Source organism: Macaca nemestrina, chromosome 2 (assembly GCF_043159975.1).
Source record: "Macaca nemestrina isolate mMacNem1 chromosome 2, mMacNem.hap1, whole genome shotgun sequence".
In the NCBI taxonomy this organism is placed as follows: domain Eukaryota; kingdom Metazoa; phylum Chordata; class Mammalia; order Primates; family Cercopithecidae; genus Macaca; species Macaca nemestrina.
Window position 1 is genome coordinate 153,173,815 of NC_092126.1, and position 21,937 is coordinate 153,195,751.

A 21,937-nucleotide genomic window follows, 5' to 3' on the forward strand; every position below is an offset into this window, starting at 1 on the left:
AGCTGGGGGCCTCGTGCTGGGCTATCCTGGTCAGCCATGGAGCACAGCTGCTCACGCTGCCCTCTCCGTCCAGGCTGTGCCCAAGAGGAATGGAGTGAGCTGTGTTGCCAAGGAGTGGAGGTAGGGAGCGGAAGAGCAAGGTAGCCGGTAAGTCAAGTGCACAAAAGAGAGCTCTTAAAAGGCGTTAATTTAATGAGCGCATGCCAGGCATGGTGATGGGGCCTTAGAAGACAGGGATGAAGCAGATGTCCCTTCTGCTCTCAAGGACTTCCCCGTCTTGTCGGGGAGAAACGTCAGTAAGTTACTTTCAAGGCAAAAGAAGTTATCCTCTTCCAAGAAAAACACCTATTTTTGGTGGGGAGCCCAGAGGAAGGGGAAGGTGCAGCTAGAAGACAACCAATTTGGGTTCTGGGCTCTGCCATGAGCAAGGGAGACCTCCCTGGGCCTCAGTTTCCTCCCTTGCATTGGACTAGGGCAGGACTTTTCAGCCTTGAGTGAATCTCAGAATCCCAGGGTAGGGCTGAGTGTTCACGCAGAATAGGAGCACACACGCCCACCAGAGCATCTGGTCTGAGGAGGGGCCAGGTTCCAGGGGAGGCTGCTGCTGCCCCGGGGAGCATGCAGGGAGAACCAAGAGACTCGCAGCAGGACTGTCTTCAGGAAACCCTCTGAGGAGCTCTGAAAAAGCAGTGGGTGCAGCAGAGAGCACTGAAGGCACCGCCAAGACGCTGACACACTGCCTCTGGCCTCCTCCATTCCAGGAACTCAGACTCAGCTGGCTCTGGGTTGGGCGCTGGGGTATCCATGGGATTGAGACCTGGTGGACTGTGTGCCCTGTCTCAACCTCTGTGAGCTGGTTTGTAAAACAGGCTGGGAATGCAGTCAGCGTTTCTGTTGTTGGGACTTCTCCTGACGCCCTTTAGGGAGCTGAGCTGTCTCCAAGACAAGAACCTGGCTGTATTCAGCCTCCAACACCCCTAAACCACAGGCATGCGCGGCCCTTCTGGGGTGGAGCAGACCAAGGTCAGTCTGGACCCCAGGATCCCACGGCCACTGGCTTTGGGACAGGCAGGAGGACGTTTCCAATTACAGAACCCAGACAGAGCAGCGGCTGTCTGGGGTTAGCTTCTCTCTGTGTCCACCCCTTGCAAAGCCCCTCAAGCAGGGACTGAGTCACGGGATGTTGTTCAGTGTTTTGTTACTGAATTCTTGTCTAAGAAAGAGCCCAGTGTGTCAGAACGCCCGGGGGGCTGGTGGGGCAAGAGGATCAGCCCCCATCTCCTGTCTCCAGGACGGGTTACAGAGGGCAGAGGAGCCCACGGCCAGTTCCAGGGGCTTAGTTTTCTTCTCCCAACAGCTCCTTCCTCCAGGAGCAGCTAGCAAGAGGTCACATGAGTTCCTTATGCCCAAATCTTGTGCTTGGCATTTGGGGCTCTGGCCTCACGTTCCTCCTCTCTCTCATTCCTGCTCCCCATCCCAGCAGGGGTTCCCCAAGCTGGGGCAGCCATATCTGCAGCTCACACAGTTCCATTCCCACATCCCAGCCTTTGCAGGGGCTGGGCCTCCCCCAAGGCCCTCCCTTCCCTCAAGTGCAACCAGCAGTCCCAATTTGCCCAGTCCTGAGACATTTCCCAGGAGGCAGGGCTGTCAGTGCGCAGAATGAGAACGTCCCAGATGAATGGGGCGAGTCAGTCACCCGACTTCACTCTTCCCAGTCCACACGGAGGCCCCCATGCACTCACAGGCAGATGGGACTCAGACACAGAGGTGATAGAAATCCAGGATCCAGCCACTCTGAGTGTCACTTGGTCCCAGCTCCTTGGTCCCTGGTCACACTGCCTCCCTCCTAGGCACAGGCTCTCTCCTCTGTCACCCATGGGCTGCCTTACTTTGTGGAGTCTGGGGCCAGTTTTTTAGAGAAAGGGGCCAATCTTAGGGAAGCCAGAGGGACAGGGACTGAGCCAGAAGAGGCAGCTGGGGGTTCCAGCGGAGTGTGGATGTGCAACCTCCACCCCTAGCTGCTGTGTGGCCGCAGAGAAACCACTCCCCTCTCTGAGCCCTTTTCCCCAGCTGTGAAATCTGGCTTAGATACCATCCTTCTAAGGGCATCTGCAAATGGCAGATGGTTTTATTACCAGGTTTAACCAGCAGGTGGAGGGTCCTGAACACTGCAGCTCGGTCTCCTGTGCTCCCCACACACTCAGGACAGAGACTCTGGGCCTGACAGTGAACAGGTGCCCCCTCAGGCACTGAGACCACCCAGGGAATGAAGGTACAGCCAGCTGGACTGACCCCATGCCTCTGGGGGCAGTCAGGAAAGGCATCCCTGAGGAGATGACCTCTGGGCTGAGACCCCAAGAAGGGAAGGAGCCAAGGTCTGGGAGAAGAGTGTTCAGGCAGAGGGAAGAGCCGGTGCAAAGGCCCTGAGGTGGGAGCCAACTGAGAGTGCCCTAGGCTGATGGGGCAAAGGCAGGAGATGGGATCAGGAAGCCCCACATGGGCCAGGTCACACAGATGTGGGTCTAGAGAGGTCACATGCCCCACTGGGGGTCACATGGCCAACTCAAGAATAAAAGGCTCGGCAGCCTGGGTGCAGCAGAGGATGCTGTTGCTCTGGTGTCCACGGGCCAGAGGATACCAAGGTCCAAAGTATGGTCTCCAGGCCCCAGTGAAACGACGGCATTTCAAGCGTTTCTGGGTAACATCATGTGTCAGCAAGATGTGAGAGTGAAAGCCACTGGCTCTGGGGCTGAGCAAGCAATGCCATCCCCAGGAGAAGGAGTGTGGTCCTGCACTCACTACCCACTCATGCACTCATTCATCCATCCATTCATTCATTCAGAAAGCTTTCATGGAGAGCCAGACTCCAGCTCCTGAAGGACAGAACTCTCTTGGAGGACTCCCCTCATTAACTCAGAAGTTTTGCCTTTAATGTCTTCACGTTCCTTGTCAAGCCCCCACTTCCCTTCCCCAATGCAGCCGGGTCTTATCTGGTTGAGGTAACATACGTTAACAAGGATATTAATGTCCACTAAAGTGTTAGCTGAAAAAGAAGACATTAGCTGATAACCAAAGCATTGAGAAGTATGATGTTTAGCTGAAGACAAAGATGGTAATTGCTAATTAACGCATTAGCTAAAAAACAAGGAGTTAACTGATCACCAAGCATGAGCTCATCGATCTGGGCTGACAGTGAGGGTTGGCTGATGATTAAAGTTTGGTTGAAAAACTAAGCAGTTAACACATAGGTAACTGGTGATAGTTTTTAAGATATTAATCCAAAAGTAAGATTTCTACAACCCAATAATCAAATGACTACCTAAAATTGAAAACAGGAATCAGTCGGGCATGGTGGCTCATGCCTGCAATTCTAGCACTTTGGGAGACCAAGGCAGGTGGATCACTTGACTTCAGGAGTTCAAGACCAACCTGGGCAACATGACAAAACCCCCTCTCTACAAAACATAACAAAAATCAGCTAGGTGTGTTGGTGCATGCTGGCAGTCCCACCTATTCGGGAAGGTGAGGTGGGAGGATCATTCCTGGGAATTGGCAGCTGCAGTAAGCCAAGATCACGCCTCTGCACTCCAACCTGGTACCAGCGCTAGACCCCGTCTCAAAAAAAAAAGAGAAGAAAACAGGAATTCAGGAATTCACACAGATATATTTGCACACTCATGTTCATCACAGTACTATTCACAATAACCAACAGGTGGAACCCACCCAAGTGTTCACTGACAGATGAATGGATAAAGGCAATTGATCTCTACACACAGTAGAATATTATTTAGCCTTAAAAGGGAAGGGAATTCTGACACATCATACAACATGGATAAACCTTCAGGATATTACGTTAAGTGAAATAAGCCAGTCACAAAAGGACAAATACTATAGGTTCAACTGGTATGAAGTCCCCAGGATAGTCACATTCATAGAGACAGTCAGTAGAATGGAGGGGTGCCTAGGGCTGGGAGTTGAGGGGAGAGGAGAATGAGGAGTTAGTGTTTAATGGGGACAGAGGTTCAGTTTGGGAAGAGTACTGGAGACAGTACTGGAGACAGATGTACTGGAGAGTACTGGAGACAGATGATGGTGACACCTCCATAGCACATGAATGGTCTTAATGTCACTGTACTGAATAAATTTAAATTAAGATGGTAAATTGTATGTTATGTATCTTTTACCACAATTTTCTAAATGACCACCCAATTAAAAGTGGTCAAAAGAAATGTGATGACCAATAAGCACATGGGAAGATGCTCAACTTCACCAGCCCTCAGGGAAGTGCAAGTTAAACCACGAGATGCCAGTGTACACCCTTTAGAATTAAAGTGAAAAGGACAGAACTATCAATGTCGGAGCAATCAGGACTCTCCAACACGACTGATGGGGGTGTGAGAATCACCCTGCAAGGCACTTATGAAGTTAAACACCCACCTCCCATGTAATCTAGCACTTTTAGGTGGGGAAACCAACTGGAAATGAAAAGCAGGACTATACAAAGACCTGTGCCCAGATGTGAGTGGAAGCTTTACCCATCATGAGCCTGACCTGGAACTGTCTGTGTGTCCCTTACCTGATGAGTGAAGAAGCAGACAGTGGTGTATCCAAACAAAGGAACACTGCTCAGCAATGAAAGGGGACACAGCACAGACGCACACAGCAACACTCACGGTCCTCAGGGTCGTTCTGCGGAGGGAAAACACCAGGCATGAAACGAACACACAGCATGATCCCACTTACCTGACGCTTCAGAGAAGACAAACTGAGCCCGCACAACAGGAGGCCACCAGACATTTTCACCCAGTGTGGGGATGCCAGGTGGGGACTGTCTGCCGGGACATGAGCGCGCTACCTTGGGGCAATGATCTGCTCTGCATCTTGGCTGTTGTGTATCATTTGTAAAAACTCCTCAGACTGTAAACAAAGTGGGGCGCTAGGGGCTGAACTGTTCCTCCCACCCCCCCACCCCAATTCCTATGCTAAAGCTCTAACCCCAGCACTTTTAGAATAAGACTATATTTTGGAGACAGGTCTTTAAAGGGATGACTAAGTTAAAACAAGGTCATTAGGGTGGGCCCTAACCGACTGGCATCTTTATAAGAGAAAATGACACAGACAGGTGCAGAGGGAAGATGGATGTGAAGATGCAGGGAGAAGGCTACTGTTTGCAAGCCAAGGAGAGGCTCAGAGGAAATCAGCCCTCCCGACACCTCGATCTGGGACTTCCAGCCTCCAGAACCGAGAAAATAAACTCCTATGGTGGAAGCTCCCAACCCAGCCTGTGGTATTTTGTAATGGCAGCCCTAGCAACCTAACACAGGGCCATCTTCCTATATATACATTATCCCTCTGTAAAATACAAGTAAATGAATTTTTTTTTTTTTTTTTTTTTTGAGACACAGTCTCACTCTGTCGCCAGGCTGGAGTACAATGGCACGATCTCAGCTCACTGCAACCTCCACTTCCAGTGTTCAAGTGATTCTCCTGCCTCAGGCTCCTGAGTAGCTGGGATTACAGGCGCCCACCACCACGCCCAGCTAATTTTTTGTATCTTTAGTAGAGACGGGTTTTTGCCATGTTGGTCCCGCTGGTCTTGAACTCCTGGCCTCGTGATCTGTCTGCCTCAAGCTCCCAAAGTACTGGAATTACAGGCATGAGCCACCGTGCCCGGCCAAAGGAGTATTTTTTTAAAGCAAGCAAGCATAGGTGATAAGTGGATTGTACATGACTCCTCAGGGCTTCAATACCCAGCATTCTGCTATGCTCTCAGCAAGCCCTCCATAAACGCCTTCAATGCTAACGGAAGTCGTGGCAGCTACCTAATGCATGAACTGGTCACTGAGGTGCTCCCCACTCTTTCCAGGAGATTCTAGAAGTTGTTAAAAGCTCCTCCAGTTTAAAGGTATTCACACTACTGCCGTACCACCATTCCCTGAATACTGACTATGTAGCAGGTGGAATGCGCCATGGTGGTGGGATGGCAGGCCTATGAGGGGGTTATTTTCATCCTCATCTCACAAGTGGGCTTTCTGAGGCTTGGAATGGGGACATGACTTGCCCAAAGTCACTCAGGGAGCTGGTGGCCATTTCGATGTCCAGATGAAAGGCTTTATTCTCACAGGGGCGAGTCACGTTTCCATGGACTCCCATTCCTCAGGTGATGGCTCAGTCCTCCCAGGGGAGGTTCCTGCACAGCCTATCTTTGTCCAGTTGGACAGGAAGGCATTGCCTTAAGTGCTGTGGGGTTTATTCTCTCCTGCCGGGAGGTTCTGGGCAGACACTGACCTCAAGGAGGCCGGGGAATTGGAATCTCCAGAGAAAATGTCCACAAGGCTGAAGGCGTGGGGGAGGTGGGCTGCACCACCATGGTGCAGCAGGTGTGGAGGCCTGGGTAGTTACTGGAGGCCCAGGAGGTGTGTCCTCAGTAATGGGAGGTAGTGGGGAGGGTCACAGTCCCACAACCGACAGGGATGTGGCTGTGCAGGCAGCTGCAGTGATGTGGTCAGGGCGGCCACACCCCCTGACTGTGGCCCAGAGCATGTCACTCTGCTTATTCCATTTCATGTCTTCTGGGCAGCCAGCTCTGACCCCGCAGGATCGAGGACCCATCTGGCCCCCACAGCCCACAGAGCTACTCACACCTCCTACTCTCTGCTTGAGCCTTTCTCCTCCACCATACTGTGAGCTCCATGGGGCAGAGCCCATATCTGCCTTCCTTTTGAGACCTCGACACCCGGCCCAGGTGACAGCTGGACAGTGAGGCAAGGCAAACACAGCTGCTACAGCCCAACCTGGCTCCACTCCCAGCTCACCCACCTACCAGCTGCGCAACCCCAGGCAAGTCAGCACATCTCCTACAGCCTCAGTTTTCACCTATGCCAAATGGAGTCACCAAGGACTGTCTTGCCTCCCTAATTGCAGAAGAAATAAGATACTTCACACTCCCTGGACTGGGCGCTGGGATTCCCTTCCCTCTGGACCCCACTGTAGATGGAGTAGGTGGATGAGGAAAAGATAATTATAGGGTCAGGCTTGGGGGTGGATGCTTGGCTGAAGAGAACCAGAGGCAGCTTCAGGGAGGAGGAGATTCCTTAAACGGGGCTTTGAAGAGGGCAGGGGTCATCATACCAAGAATCACCATTGTGATGGTGATGGCTGGTATCTCTGGAGGACCTACTCTGTGCTAGGCACTGTTTTAAATGTTTGTGTGTTAACTCGTTTAATCCTCAGAATAACTTAAACTCATGTGATCCCCATTTTACAGAAGAGGAGGCTGAGGCACAGAGAAGTTTGCGACTTGCCTGAGTAGGAGATCACACATCAGGGCATAACAAGCAAATGGGACAACCTGGGCAAAGGTGCAGAGGAAGGAAACAGCCTGGCGCCCAGGAGAGTTGGTCGTAGGTTGGTACAGCCATGAGTTCCCAGGAGCCCCACCCCTCTTGTGTAATCCTCTCCTACACTGTCCACAGGCTTGGTCAAATGACCGGCTTTAGCCAATGGGACATCAGCAAATGCGATGTAAGCAGAGGCTTGGGAAGCAGTTGCACACTGTGGCTTGCTCTGGGAAGGCTGCATCCAATGGATGAGCCCAGGCTAGACTGCTGGAGACATAGGGCTTAGCCAACAGCTGCTAACCCAGGCCAAGCAAGGCCAACTTATGCTGCACCAAGGTTTCTTCAGCTGCCTGGGTGAGCCTAAATGAAACCAGCAGAATTGCCCAGCCGAACCTGGACCAGATGACAAAACTAATTTAGTGTGGTTTGAGTGCATCAATTGATCATTGAGACAAACTTTCAAGTGTCCAGTATCTGAAGAGAATGAGATACCAATGCTGTGCAGATATGACAGAGCAGATAGCTGTACCCGCAGTGTCCTGTCCTGGAAAGCAATGTGGGAAGACAAGGCTTAAAGGAAAACTTCTGGAGTTCTGGGTTCCTGACATTGGCAGCCCCAAGAGGAGTTATCAGATCATACTCCCCTCTGCATTCTGAACCCCAAAGAGGATCCTTAGCTCCCCTCACTGCCTGCTTCCAAAGCACCCAACTAGCTTCAAACGCCACCACCCTCCATCCAGTACCTGGCATGAAGCCAGCACACAGGAGCTGCTTTATTTTATTTTATTTTATTTTATTTTATTTTATTTTATTTTAAGATGGAGTCTTGTTCAGCCGCCCAGGCTGGAGTGCAGTGGCATGATCTTGGCTCACTGCAACCACCGTCTCCAGATTCCCTGATTCTCCCATCTCAGCCTCCTGAGTAGCTGGGATCACAGGCACCCGCCATCATGCCTGGCTAATTTGTGTGTGTGTGTGTGTGTGTGTGTGTGTGTGTGTGTATTTTTAAGTAGAGACGGGGTTTCACCATATTGGTCAGGCTGGTCTTGAATGCGTGACCTCAGATGATCCACCCATCTCGGCCTCACAAAGTGCTAGGATTACAGAGGAGCTGCTTTATAAACAGTTGTTGAATGATGGAGAACGCAAGCAGCCTCGCGTATCTACCTGGTACTCTGAACCACTGCAGAAACACCAAATACAAAATCAAAGCTGCCTGTCGTACAGCTGGACAGGGTGTGTCCACTGCTCCCACACCCCCAGAATGGATGGACTGTTCACTTTCTCCTTAGACTCAATTGCTCTTCCCTCCTGCAGTCCCCCGCCCAGGTTAGACAGCATCTGAATCCCCCACTTAGAATGAACGGAGTATCTGCCTCCCTCCTGAGACTGGATGGAATGTCCACTTACTCCCTTAGACTGGATAAGGTTAACACTCCTCCCCTTTTGGCCTGGAATCTCCTTAAAGGCAGAGGCCTGCCTAATCCATCCCATGGCCCCAACACAGGATTTGGCCCTGAGGTCCTGCAGGGTAGAGCCCTGGGTTTCCCAGCAGGGCCCCCGCGTGGGTTAATCCTCCACTTCCTGATCTTCTAGTGGTCTTTCTCATGCCTGGAGTCTGTGTGGGATGATCAGAAAGATGGACTGACACACAGCCCACTTTCATTTTTACTAGTTTTCCTGTTCCTAGTTCCTCCTCTTCTCCCCAGCATATTTTTTTGCCTGCATTTCACAGACTGAAACCAAGGCCCAGGATGCATAATGTGGTCAAGTTCATGACAGGGAGTAGATGGTGAAGCCGGGACTTGAACCTAGGTCTGTCTGGTTGCAGCCCCAGCATTCCCAAGAACCAGACCCACTACTACGGTGCAGGAGGGGCTTGAGCCCCTGTGCTGTTTGCTGGGGTCCCAGGTGAGGATTATGCTTTGGTTTTGAAATTCTGCCCTGGAGAGGGGCCTTCTGGGAAGAGAAGGCTCTGAGGCTGGACAGGGTCTCTGAGGGCCACCCGAGAAGGGCTGGAGAAAATGGCTTCCGGCCCACAGGGACTGGCTGGCTTTGCAAAGAGCACTGGACAGGGAGCCACAGACACCCAAAACCAGTCTTGGCTCCACAGCTAGCCAGCCACTTTGCCTCAATTTCCTTATCCATGGGCACAATAACAGCCACTGAGACCATGGTGCCAAGTGCCCCGTAAGCATGAATTCCCCTGCCTCACAGATCCCCCAACCCACCTTGGTATCTCCTTCTTCCCCTCTCACATCTGCTCACCCCATTTCTGAATCAAATGCCTGCCACAAATGTCTTGCTCCTTTGGTTTAACCAAGGCAAGTTGATCACAGAACTGAATGCCTGAGGCCGGGCTTGGTGGCTCATGCCTGTAATCCCAGCACTTTGGGAGGCCGAGGTGGGCGGATCACTTGAGGTCAGGAGTTCGAGTCCAGCCTGGCCAACATAGAAAAACCCTGTCTCTACTGAAAATACAAAAATTAGCTGGGTGTGGTGGTGCATGCCTGTAATCCCAGCTACTCAGGCAGCTGAGGCAGGAGAATTGCTTGAACTAGGGAAGCAGAGGTGGCAGTGAGCCTAGATCGTGCCACTGAATTCCAGCCTGGGGGACAGAAACTCTGTCCCCCCACTCCAAAAAAGTGAAAAACTAGACTTGTAGAACAAACAAGACTCCCAGCCAGGATGCCTCTGAGTGACATGTGAGGTGGGGTCTGATAGCAGAGATGTGCAGCCAGGTCCCACCCAGTCTCACTTGGACCCCCAGGGCTCCAGGGGTTAGAGGACAGCCCGGGGCTCAGGGCTGCCAAGCTCTGCCTATGAGTCTCAGCTCCACCTTTTAGTCACTATGTGACCTCTGACAGGTCACATTGGCGCTCCCTGCCTCAGTTTCCCCATCTGTGGAATAGGTGCCTGCCAGTCTGATTACCCTCTTGTTTGCAGATCAGATGCTCTGCAGGGGGCAGGGCACCAGCACATTCTGAGGCACATGGTGATTGGTATTCTTCCATCATCAGTGGGCACCGTGAGGGAAATTCATTGCCACGGACTGAAAGGACCCCCAGTCTGCACGACCGCTGGATACCCACGAGGGCTATGAGTAAAGTAAAAATTTTGAAGAAAGCCTTTTATTGGCTCCCAAGAGCCTTCCCAGAGCCCCGCATGCAGTAGGCCCTTAATCAGTAAGTGTTTCAGCCCTGGGAATTCATCCTATTTGGTTATTTATTTATTTATTTACTTGAGACAGGGTCTCACTCTATTGCCCAGGCTTGAGTGCAGTGGTATGACCGTGGCTCACAGTCACCTCAACCTTCTGGGCTCAATCGATCCTCCCACTTGAGCCTCCCCAGTAGCTGGGACCACAGGTACATATCACCATGCCCAGCTAATTTTTTTTATTTATTTTTTGTAGAGATGAGGTCTCACTACATTGCCCCGGCTGGTCTCAAACTTCTGGGGTCCAGCAATCCACCTGCCTCAGTCTCACGAAGTGCTGGGATTGCAGGTGTTAGCCACTGTGCCCGGCCAGCCCTGGAAATTCATTCAGTCTTAAACATTTTTCATGGCAATATTTTTTAGCCTCACTCCTTTTTCTTCAAATGAATTTTTACAAAGTAACCTATTGGATTAAAAAAGTATCAAAAAGTTTCTGTCCTTGAAAGAAAGTGGGGCCCCAAATCCTGTCTGGTCCTTCTCCTGACTCCAGCCACCCCGGACACTGCCGTGAAACAGTGTGTATGCCCCTGCTCAAGCCCAGCAGTGATCACACCCGCCTGCAGCTATAGTGCACCTGCTGTATACTTGGCACTGCCTGAGCCTGTTGTCACCATCCCCTCCACTTCTCAATCATCATCCTAAAATTGAGATCTTATCATCCCATTTTCCAAGGGGGAAGACTAAGGCTGAGAGAGACTAAGTAAGTTAGCTGAGGTCATCCAGTATGTGTGGGGTGGGTCAAGATTCACAATGAAACCTATCAGTGCCTCAAAGACTGTGCTCTTTCTACTGCCTACTTGAGGCATGGGAAAACTGTAGCCTGGAGCAGGGGGAGGGGTGGTGACCTTCTGAGGCTATACTCTTATCCGCTGAACCGGGGTCAAGGCCAGTGTGGCCTTGATGACTTCTGGGCTGGTCAGCTCTGGTCCAACCCTGGCTGTGAGTGCTGCGGGGAGAATGCACTGCGCTAAGTTGATAACTGCCCTGGACTCTGCCGTGTCACAGATTAACTTCCGGGGCAGCTCAGCCCACAGCCAAGTTCAGGGGCTCCAGGGTCTGAGTGTTGCCATCACCTTTTCCTCTGAAATCCAGCTATAGGGCATTCAGGGGTGGCTGGAACAGAGGGACCATCGAGTCTAACTCCACAATTTACAGATGGGGAAACTGAGGCCCAGCCTTCCAGACAGCTGTCATTGGCCTTCCACTGGGCAATCACTGTTGCCATGTATAGCATTAGTGACTGCATCCTCCCAACAACCCCAGCAGTCCAGAAAGGGGCGACGCTTATTAAGTTGCAACTGTATGCCTCGTATTGCATTAAGTGTGTTCTTAACTGTTATCTCCTTCACACTGCATAATTGCCCATCTAGTAAAAGGGGAAACTGAGGGTTCGAGAGGGAAGGTGACTTGCCCCATCTGCCTGACTCTAAGGCTCATTTCTCAGTGCCATAGGATCCCAGGTGTAGGTGTGGTGGTGTAAGGGAGAGGGAGGAGGGTAATTTTTAACTCTAGAGACACCGACTGAGAAGTCCTCCACCCCACACTAAACAGAATGTTGGTTCTGTAGCATATAATACATTCTTACTGAATGCACAGGGGAATGGACGAGCACTAGGCTCATTGGTGGTGCTCAGTGCTTGGTGCTTAGTGTTTGCTGAATGAATGAATGACTCTCAATAGGGCATATTAAAAAGCTCCCAGCTACTGTCCTTAGCAGAGCAGTCAGCTGCCCTTTCCCCCAATACCATATTTCCTCTTCGTCACTTTTCTGTTCCTCTGGTGAGCTACTTGTCCAGCTCAGTTTCTCATGTCTAGAAGTAACTGTCTCTGCTTCTCTCTGACTCCTACCTCTCAATGCTAAGCTGTTCCATGATCCATTCCTTCGAGAGCATTTCTCTCGGCCAAGGAACGAGCACTAACAGGCTAACTTGGTTCCTCTTCAGGAGACAGGTTTATACTTTGAAAGGGGAGGCCTTGTGAAAATAGAATCTGAGGACTTGGTGTGTGGTCTGGCAGCATCCAGGACCGGGACTTAGCCTGGGACTCCAGAGTTAGAACTTAGCCTATGACCACAGTCAGGGCTGCCTGGAGTCAGGAACAGGGATTCAGTTAGGGCTCAGGACTCAGTCTATAACTTGGATTAGGATTCAGCCTGGGTTAATTAATTAATTAATTATTTTGAGATGGAGTCTTGCTCTGTCACCCAGGCTAGAGTACGGTGGTGCAGTCTTGGCTCACTGCAACCTCTGCCTCCTGGGTTCAAGTAAACCAATCCTCCCACCTCAGCCTCCCGAGTAGCTGGGACTGCAGGTGCACGCCACCACGCCTGGTTAATTTTTTGTATGTTTAGTAGAGACGGTGTTTCACCATGCTGGACAGGCTGGTCTCAAACTCCTGACTTCAGGTGATCTGTCCACCTCAGCCTCCCAAAGTACTGGGATAACAGGAGTGAGCCACCGCGCCTAGCCAAGCTTGGGTTGATGTTTGAGCTCAGACGGGAACCAGGTTTGCATTCATCCCATGAGCTAGGATGGTGGATTAGTCTATGGTTAGGGTCAGGGCTCTAGGACCATGATCAGGCCTAAGTCTGTGGCCAGGACTAGGGTGCAGTCTGTGACCAGGATCAAGCCTCAGCCTACACAGAGCTTCCAGAGCCACTTAGCTCCCTCCCAAAAGTTGATCCCCTGGAATCAACTAAAATTTCCTTAAAACGTAGCTTCTTTCTAGAGAGTGCCCTCCTGGTGCTGCCCACACGGCCCTTGCAGCCCTGCAGGAGAGCTGCCTCAGCGCCTCCGCGAGACCCTGCCTCCCGCCTCCCTGCCTCCTGGCTCCAGGGTTATTAAGGGAGGAATCTGTGGGAAGAAGAGAGTAAACAAAATCCATCACGCGGGGCTGGGGCTGGCGCCCGTTCCTCCTGCGGCTCCGCAAGCTGACTCGGAAACCAAGAGCGCTGAGCGGACAATGTTGACAGGAGACTTAATGAAATCCAGAGGGAGGCGCCCTGGCAGGGCCTACCTGGAAGGAGGCCCGAGCTGATAATTACATTAATTCTGGTCTATGTCCCAACAAGCGCAGAAGCAAGGGCTGGGGCCAGGGCCCGTTCACCCAGGGCTCCAAGAGTCTGTCATAATTACGGGGAAAAATAAGTTTCGGAACTTACATAACCTCACTGCTTGGGCCCTGAGGGTTAGACCCACTTTGCTTTGCTTGTCCAGGAAATGCACATATGGCAAAGCTGCACTTGTGTGCCAGGATCACCTCTGTGGGTCACAGAATGTGTGAGAGCACTGGGCAGGAATTTGGTTCTTGTCCCCATTTCTCAGATGAGCCAAACTGAGGCTTAGGGAGCAAAAGGGTCTCATTCAGAGTCCTGCAACCAGGATCTCACTCTGAGTCCTGCAATCAAAAGGCATAGGGCTAGCATCAAGCTCCATATTCCAGTTTTCCCTCCTCGAAACCACTCCAGCATGGAGACTGTGGGTGACCGGGAGCAGGGAGATGCATTCTGCCCGAGAAAGGAAAGGAAGGGAATGGTGCCCTTCTCAAATGATGCATTGGAGGGGGCCAAGCTAAGAAGAGGGAAGAGCCGGCCAGGCAGAAGACACAGCAGATAGAAAGGCACAGTGGCAGGAAAGGATACAGCGTGATGGGAGGAAGGGGTCATCCCGTAGGGCTGAGTGCTGAGGTTCAAGGGCAGAACTGGGGTAAGGAAGTTGAGGCAGGGTCATGAGGAGCATCATATGTTGGGGGAGCCACAGAAAAGTCTCCCACAGATCCTCTTATTTGAGCCTCACGAACTAGGTGCTTTCATTGTTCCCATCTTACAGATAAGTAAACTGAAGCTTAGGAAATTTGAGTCTCTTGCCCAAAGCAACACAGCCCAAAAGTAGTATGACTGGGATTAGAACCATGTCTGTTGGGTTTAACTGCTCCTTCAAACACACTTCTTTCCTGCCTTACATGCCCCCTGCCGACTTTCCTGGCTTTCCAGTTTGGCTCAGCCTGAGGTGCCAGCCTGAAGATGCTCCTGGCCGGAGTGGAAAACCACAGAACCTTCAAGAACAGGGCGGCAGCAGGGGCACACTGCATACTCAGGCCTCTGCAGGGCTGTCTCCAGGCGAGGAAGCAGAGGGTCAGGGCCCTAAGGCCTGTGGTGGCAGGAAATGGGGGAATTAAAGGGAAGCCAGCTCCAGGTGGGGTGAAGACGAATTGACATCCAACAGAACAATGGGTTACTCAGACAGGAAGTGAGCACCCCAGCCTCGGAGGCATAGTATGAAGGGGACAGACAGGGAGACAGGAGATCTACATGTCTTGGTCCCAACCAAATCTGCACATCCGAGTTTCCAGGAGCCTCACCTCTCCTGGGAAAAGCCATTCCTAGCCACCTTCCACCGAGCTCAGCTCCAGGAAGTGTCAAGCCCTGCCTGGGGGATCTGTTGCCTTCCAGAGGTTCCTCCTTAGACGTTTCCAGCCCCTTGAAAACGGCACCCAAACAGAACCTGAAGAAAAAGCCCTCACATGTGCGGGACTACTCTGTGGGATCCTGTCTCTCCCCTGAGCACAGACACAGGAGCACAGAGAGGGGGAGTGAGTAACCAGGTGTCACACAGCACAGTCCAGGTGGGCCTCCTGGAGAAGGAGTGTGACCAGGCTCACCCTCAGGGTGAGACCTCTTGCTTGGGTCAGAGGGTCCTTGACGTTGCCCTAATCAGGAATGAGAGTGTTTGTTTTCAGCCAAATATTTCCCCGACCGCAGACGAGACGGGATGCGACTGCACATTCCAGAGTCCTCGCAGCTTGAGAAACCATGCTCTGGGGCCTGCCTGGTCCCCTTGCCTCCTCCTGGAGGCCTGGTGCCCACCCCCCAGGCTTTGGGGTCTGGCTGCCAGCTTGGATGAGAACCTTGTTTGTGGCAAAGTGTTGGCAGCACCCCAACACCTCTTCTCTCCCCATCCTTCTGAACCTCCTAGATCTCAGCTCCACGGATGCTAACCTGGCTTGTGGAGGTTTCACCAGACCCAAGGAAATGAGCATCCCAGGCAGGGAGATAGCATGTGTTGTGGCCCAGAGGTGTGACAATGGCGTGGCCGCCCTAGAGAAGGCATGTGCGCTCTGTGGCTGGAGCGTGAGTCTTCTGCCCAGCAAGGGTGAGGGTGAGAGAGGACAGGTATTACCAGCTTGCAGAAGGCCCAGAGCTCTAAGAATCTGTGGTCTTGGAGCAATAGGGAGCCATGGAAATTGAACAGGGGAGTGCCAGGGTTAGAAACGTGTTCCAGGAATTTCCCTCCAGTGGACATCAGTGGCCAATTGAGTGGCAGGCAAATGCGTGGGCACCAGAAGGCCGGGGAGTAGGCTGAAGCAGGTGCAGCCAAAGCGGAGTGCAGAGGATGGGACAGGATGAGAGGAAGAAGCAGAGCCAGATCATTGACTAGCCGTAAGACTGATAGATGTGGATATTAGGGTCCTCATTTACAGAAGAGGAAACTGAGGCTTAAAAGGATGAGAAGGGACTTGCCCAGCTGCCTGGGGAGCAGTGGAGCTGGCATCATGGACTCTGATTCCACTGCCATTTCTCTCTACTGTATCCACATTGGTGGAGTTCACGGCCTTGACCACCTGTGGTCAGGATTTCTGAAGTGAGTCATGTTCCCCACCCAGGGCCCTGATCAGAGGCGGCATGTCTCCACCCCCGGCCCTGCTCAAGGCTCCTGCCAGAACTGCAGTAAACCCCACTCCCCCATACAGTCCATTCCTCCTCTCCACTCCTTGGTGATTCCCGGTGAACTCCTACTAATCCCTTGGTAGCCAACTGAAAACCACCGCCTCATGGTTGCCCTCCAGACAACTGCAGACAGAATCAGTCTCTCTGGATCCTGGGGTAGTTAGTTATTTGAGTGCCCCATCACCTGGGAAGGCTTTGAGGGCAGAGGGTTTGTATTGTCTCTGCCTTCTCAGGACCCAGAACAGGGCCAGGTATAGAGTAGATACTCTATAACTGTTGATTACAGGGAGCAAATGCATGAACGACTCGATGCTCACACCCAGCACAGATGATCAAAGACAGGTTTTGAAGTCACGCGGCCCCGGCCAACTCCTGTCTCTGTCTCTGGCCAGCTGGGTGGCCCTGGAGCTTCAGCTCCCTGAACCTCAGTTTCCTTTTCTGTAGACTGTTGGCAATTGTCCTGAGCATGCAGCCTGAAAAGCAAATTCAGTAACAGACATAGCCCAGCAGAGCACTTGAGAGCATGGTCCCTGAAGCCAGCTGGCCTGGGTTCAAATCCAGCCTCTGCCATTGACCAGCTGTGTGGCTTTGGGCAAGTTACGTGACTGCTCTGGGCCTCAGTTTCCCCATCTGTAAAATGGAGAATAGTAGTGCCAGTCTCATGGGGCTATTTTGAGAGTGAAATGAGGAAATGCATGTAAAATGCTTACAACAGGATATGGCAAGTAGGAAGTGCCGGACACACACTCGTGAACATAAAATGCCTAACACATGGTGTGCACTTGAGCAGGGTGACTCCGACTCCATCTCCTCTCACCTTCCCTCCTGCAGCCCAGGGAGAGCACTGTAGGGGCTCTGTGCAGAAGCAGGAGGGCTCTGATTAGCTGCCGTAGCCAAGGCCCCTCTCTGCAAAACATCAGTGGGTCAAACACTGCAGGCCCCGCTGTAGGATTTCCAAGCAGAAATCCTACACAGATGTGGAATTAACCACCCACGTCAATATGAATGGCACTCATTTCAGAGCCTTCCATGGAGGGGGAATATATCAAGCAAGTCCTGCTGAGACAGGATTTCAACTCTACAGCTGCAACCTCTGAGCTTGCTCTAGAAGCACCTTTTTAATGAGCTTCTTTTATTTATTTATTTTTTATTTTATTTTATTTTATTTTATTTGTTTATTTTGAGACAGAATCTCGCTCTGTCGCCCAGGCTGGAGTGCAGTGGTGCGATCTCGGCTCACCGCAAGCTCCGCCTCCCGGGTTCACGCCATTCTCCCGCCTCAACCTCCCGAGTAGCTGGGACTACAGGCCCCCGCCACCACACCTGGCTAATATTGCTTTTGTATTTTTAGTAGAGATGGGGTTTCACCATGTTAGCCAAGATGGTCTTGATCTCCTGACCTTGTGATCTGCCCGCCATGGCCTCCCATAGGCGTGAGCCACCGCGCCCGGCCTGATGAGCTTATTTTAAGTCTCAAATCACGTGTTCTCTTCCACTTGGCAAGGTCAATATTGCTGTGAGCATGATTATTTTAGTTACTGTGTTTTCTGGGCTCTAGGTATAGGTGATTCACCCAAATTATGTGACTTAGTCCCTTTAGCCCAGCGATGAGAAAGTATCATTCCCAGTTTAGGGAGGGGGACGCTGAGGCTCAGAGAGGTTGCCAACCAAGCCCAACGTCACACAGTGTGGAAGCAGAGTCAGGATTTGAACCTACATGAGTCTGATGCCAAAGGCAGTGATCTGAAGCACCAGGTCTCAGCTCTGGCTACACATTGGAATCAACAGGGGAGCTTCGAGCAGTCCTGATGGCTAGATGGAGTCCCAGAGGGGCTGATCCTGGGCTGCTCGCCAGGAGATTGCACCCAGCAGCCAGATTGGCAGGTCGGCTCCAGGAGACAGAGACACCATATCTAGGGAAGACATGTCCAATCAGAAAGAGATAATCCACACAGCTCTAAACCTTGTCCTTCCCCAAGGATGGAGGGACCATCTGTGTGTTGTGAATTGAAAAAGCCCCCATCCCTACCTTGGTGTCAGTTAATTAGTACAAACCCCAACCCCAGCCAAATCCAAGGTCAGCAGCCACTGCTCTAACACACTTCGCTGCCTTGCACCGTGACCCTCCTTTGCTGGAGGTGAGGATGCCCAGGCACAGAGACATGAAAGCACCTGCCCAGGGTCACACAGCTTTGAAGCACTCAGCCTCAGGCTCCTTTGACCCCGGCCTCCTTGCAGTGAGGGGTGAAGGTGATGAGCAGGGTCATGGAGGCACGGCTGGAGAAGCAGGTGGTGTTTAGCAGAGATCACAGCAGCCCTGGGGACCCGAGACTTGGTCCTCTGAACTCTGAGGAAGCAGATGGTAGGTTTGGGGGCCCAGAGGCAGCATCATGTCACTTAGCAGGGCAAGTCACAGGGGACAGGGAGCCATGTCCAAGGAAAACATGTGCAATGAGAGAGATGCAATCGTGAACCTCTAAACCTTGCCCCACTCAAGGATGGAGTGACCATCTGCACCTTGGTAAGCAGCTACCCTGGGGTCCCGCACCCCAGTGCCAATTTAATCATTAGAGACCCAGACCTCAGCCAAATGCAGACTCAGAATTTCTGGAAAGCTCCAACGGTCAGCAAGGAGACAGCAGGTCTTGAGACAGAATTTCTCCAGGAGCCCCTTCTGACTCCCCGACCATCGTCTGGGCTGGACATTCACCACATCCTCCCCATCTGTCCTGGGCCCCCGCTTCCTCTTAGAGCTCAGCAGAGGCTGGGGCTTTCCCAGTTTCTCTTCTCTTATTAGCAGTGGGATCATTGCTTCAAACAGAATCTTTGGAATTTGGTTTATCCAGACTTTGACTCAGGCCCATTTATTTTGACATTCCAATGAAATGTCTCTGAGCCTTCGTCTTGCCTGTAGGGACAATGTTTTCCTTCCTCCAAAAGTTCCTCTCAAATCCAAACACCAGTCCCCGTTCCCTGAGGGTGGTGGATTCCACATCCTCTGAAAGATGCTCCATTCTAATTCTAGTTCTGCTACCTCCCAGCTGAGTGGCCTTGGGCTGGTTACCAACTTCTCTGAGTCTCAGTTTCCTCATCTGTAAAATAGACCCCTAGCTCATACTCACAAGCAGGCCACCAAAATTAAATGAGATAACGGCATGACGATCTTCGAGGCATGCGGGAGGCATTCGGTCATGGAAGCTTAATTGCAATAAGAGAGGAACTGTGAGTCACCCAAGGTCCTGCAGCCTCTGGGATCCGTGTCCCCTGTGGCCCGCAGCTCTGACCCCAAATCATTGTTCAGTTGCCAGTGATTGATCCCACGTGGCCGTGCTACAACACAAATACCTATGAACTCCCTCTCTCCACCCAGGCCAAAGTACACACTGGCTTTAATAATTAAATATAATGAGCCTGAGCCCTGGCCAAGAGACCCATCGGGTGCCAGCAGCTCTCACACCCACCTCTAAAGCTCTCACGCTCCACCCACACTGCCGCTGGGCTCATCTAGACCCCCGCTAGTGCTCGTTCCCTCACTCCCCACCCCACCCCTCGCCCTGCCTCCAGGTTCAGCCCCTCCAGTGGATTCTCTGCCCAGCTGGAGCCATAGAGGTTGTTTTAAAGCACTATAGTCATCTGGCTACCACCCTCCATGGCTTCCCATTCCCCTCATATCAGTCTCTGGAAGCCTTTTGTGATCTGGCCACAGCCAGAATCTCCATCACCCCTGGCCTCAGTTATAAGTTCTGCCCACCTTGCACCTCTTGCAGCTGCCCAAATGTGCCAAGCTCTCTCTTGCCTCTGAACCTCTACACAAGCTATTCCTTCTTTCTGCCAGATACCCTTTCCCCAATTTCCCCTGCTGACCAACTCTTGTTCATCAGCTCAAGTGCCTGGGACCTTGAGTCTTTTCTGTGTAGGTCTCCACAGGGGACATGGGCTTCCTCACAACATGGTGACTGGATTCCAAGCCTGAGCATCCCAAGATAATTGGATGGAAGGGATATTGCCTTTATTACGTAGCCACTCAGCATTGTCCTGCCATTGTCACAGGCCCACCCAAAGTCAAGGAGAGAGAATATGTGGCCTCACCTCTCAGAGAGGGGTGTGATTGTCACATCACAAGAAGAATGGGATGGGAGCTGTTGTGGCCATCTTTGGAAAATATAAAATGTCACCGAGGGGGAAGGTACATGTAAGAACTATATAAGCACTGTGGCCGGGGACATTCAGGACAAGGGCAAATGTCCCTGATCCTCACTGTCTTAACAGCTAGCGCTTTGGTAGACAGCATGGCCCCGAATCAGTCAGGAAAGCTTAGCTGTGTCAGTCCTGTCTGCAAGTTCATGAAGCGCTGGGGAAGATTTCTGTCGGTAATGGGAGCGTTTCCCATTTAACATGTTTTGAATTTTAAAGCTCCAAGTGTTGGTGATCTTAAAAATTCCTCAGTGGTGCTGAAAAAGTGAAACGGGCCACAAATAACTCCTAAGAGCTTTGGGGAAGGAAGGCCAGGGACTTTTCCAAGCATGCCTGGCCCACTAAGGGTCATGTCCCCCAAAAATTATCCGGAGAAAAGGATATGCCTGGCACCCATCCCCTCAACCACAGGAAAGGCCTGGAATATTCTGGGGAGATGTTCCAGTGGGATCTGGTGTGTGCACATTCCATGCAGAGGTTGTGGAACAGAATCATAGGGCAGGGGTGAGGGTGCTGGCGTGGGCAGAACCCAACCCTGATTTCCTCTCTTCTTGTTTTTTACCCTAGGCTCTGCCTCCTTTTCCCTCCTGCCAGCTGAAGCCAAATCATTCAGATTTCCAGATTGTGAGGAATCCTTCAGCCCCCGTGGTGTAGCCACTGACACACTATCCAGCTGCCACAGTTGTGGGTGTTGAACTCTGCCCTTACCCTTAGGCCTTCAGTGGCACTATGTGGATCTCCCTGGGGCCTCCAGGAGGAGAAACTTGCTCTGTCTCCTTGGCCAGGAAAAGTGAAGCTGTGTGACCTAGAACACACACCCCTGACCTCTCTGAGCCACTCCTAGTAGCAGCCTGTGAGTTGCTTGTCTCACTAAGTAGCTGGGAAATAACAGCATGAAAGTGCCTCAGAGCCAGGTGCGGTGGCTCACGCCTGCAATCCCAGCACTTTAGGAGGCCGAGGCGGGCGGATCATGAGGTCAGGAGATCGAGACCATCCTGGCTAACATGGTGAAACCCCGTCTCTACTAAAAATACAAAAATTAGCCGGGCGTGGTGGCAGGCGCCTGTAGTCCCAGCTACTCGGGAGGCTGAGGCAGGAGAATGGCGTGAACCCGGGAGGTGGAGCTTGCAGTGAGCCGAGATTGCGCCGCTACACTGCAGCCTGGGCGACAGAGTGAGACTCCATCTCAAAAAAAAAAAAAAAAAAAAAGAAAGTGCCTCAGAAAGGAACTATAAGTGACTATACACTTACTATGCATCGTTAGTAATAACAGCACTCCCCTTCCAAGATGACAGAAGAAAGGGATTCAGCAGCAGAAGGCACATGCTCTTTTGCTTCTGGGCGCCAGCAAACCCTTCACTGAGCATGTATTGAGCATCTGCTGCATATCAGGGCCTAGGAAGCACCATGGACACAATAACGCACTCGGTGTGCACAGCCCCTGCCCTCAAAGGCCCCC

At 51.9% G+C, this 21,937-nt stretch overlaps 1 long non-coding RNA gene across 1 annotated transcript; it reads right to left on the bottom strand.

Moving 5' to 3' along the window:
• Nucleotides 1-2,795: 2,795 nt before the first annotated feature.
• On the bottom strand, nt 2,796-19,574 carry LOC139361791 (uncharacterized). The gene is made up of 3 exons (XR_011619426.1): nt 19,407-19,574; nt 4,577-4,689; nt 2,796-3,615 (listed from the first exon to the last, which is right to left on the bottom strand). It is a non-coding gene; the product is annotated as an uncharacterized lncRNA (long non-coding RNA).
• Between the last annotated feature and the right edge of the window lie 2,363 nt (nt 19,575-21,937).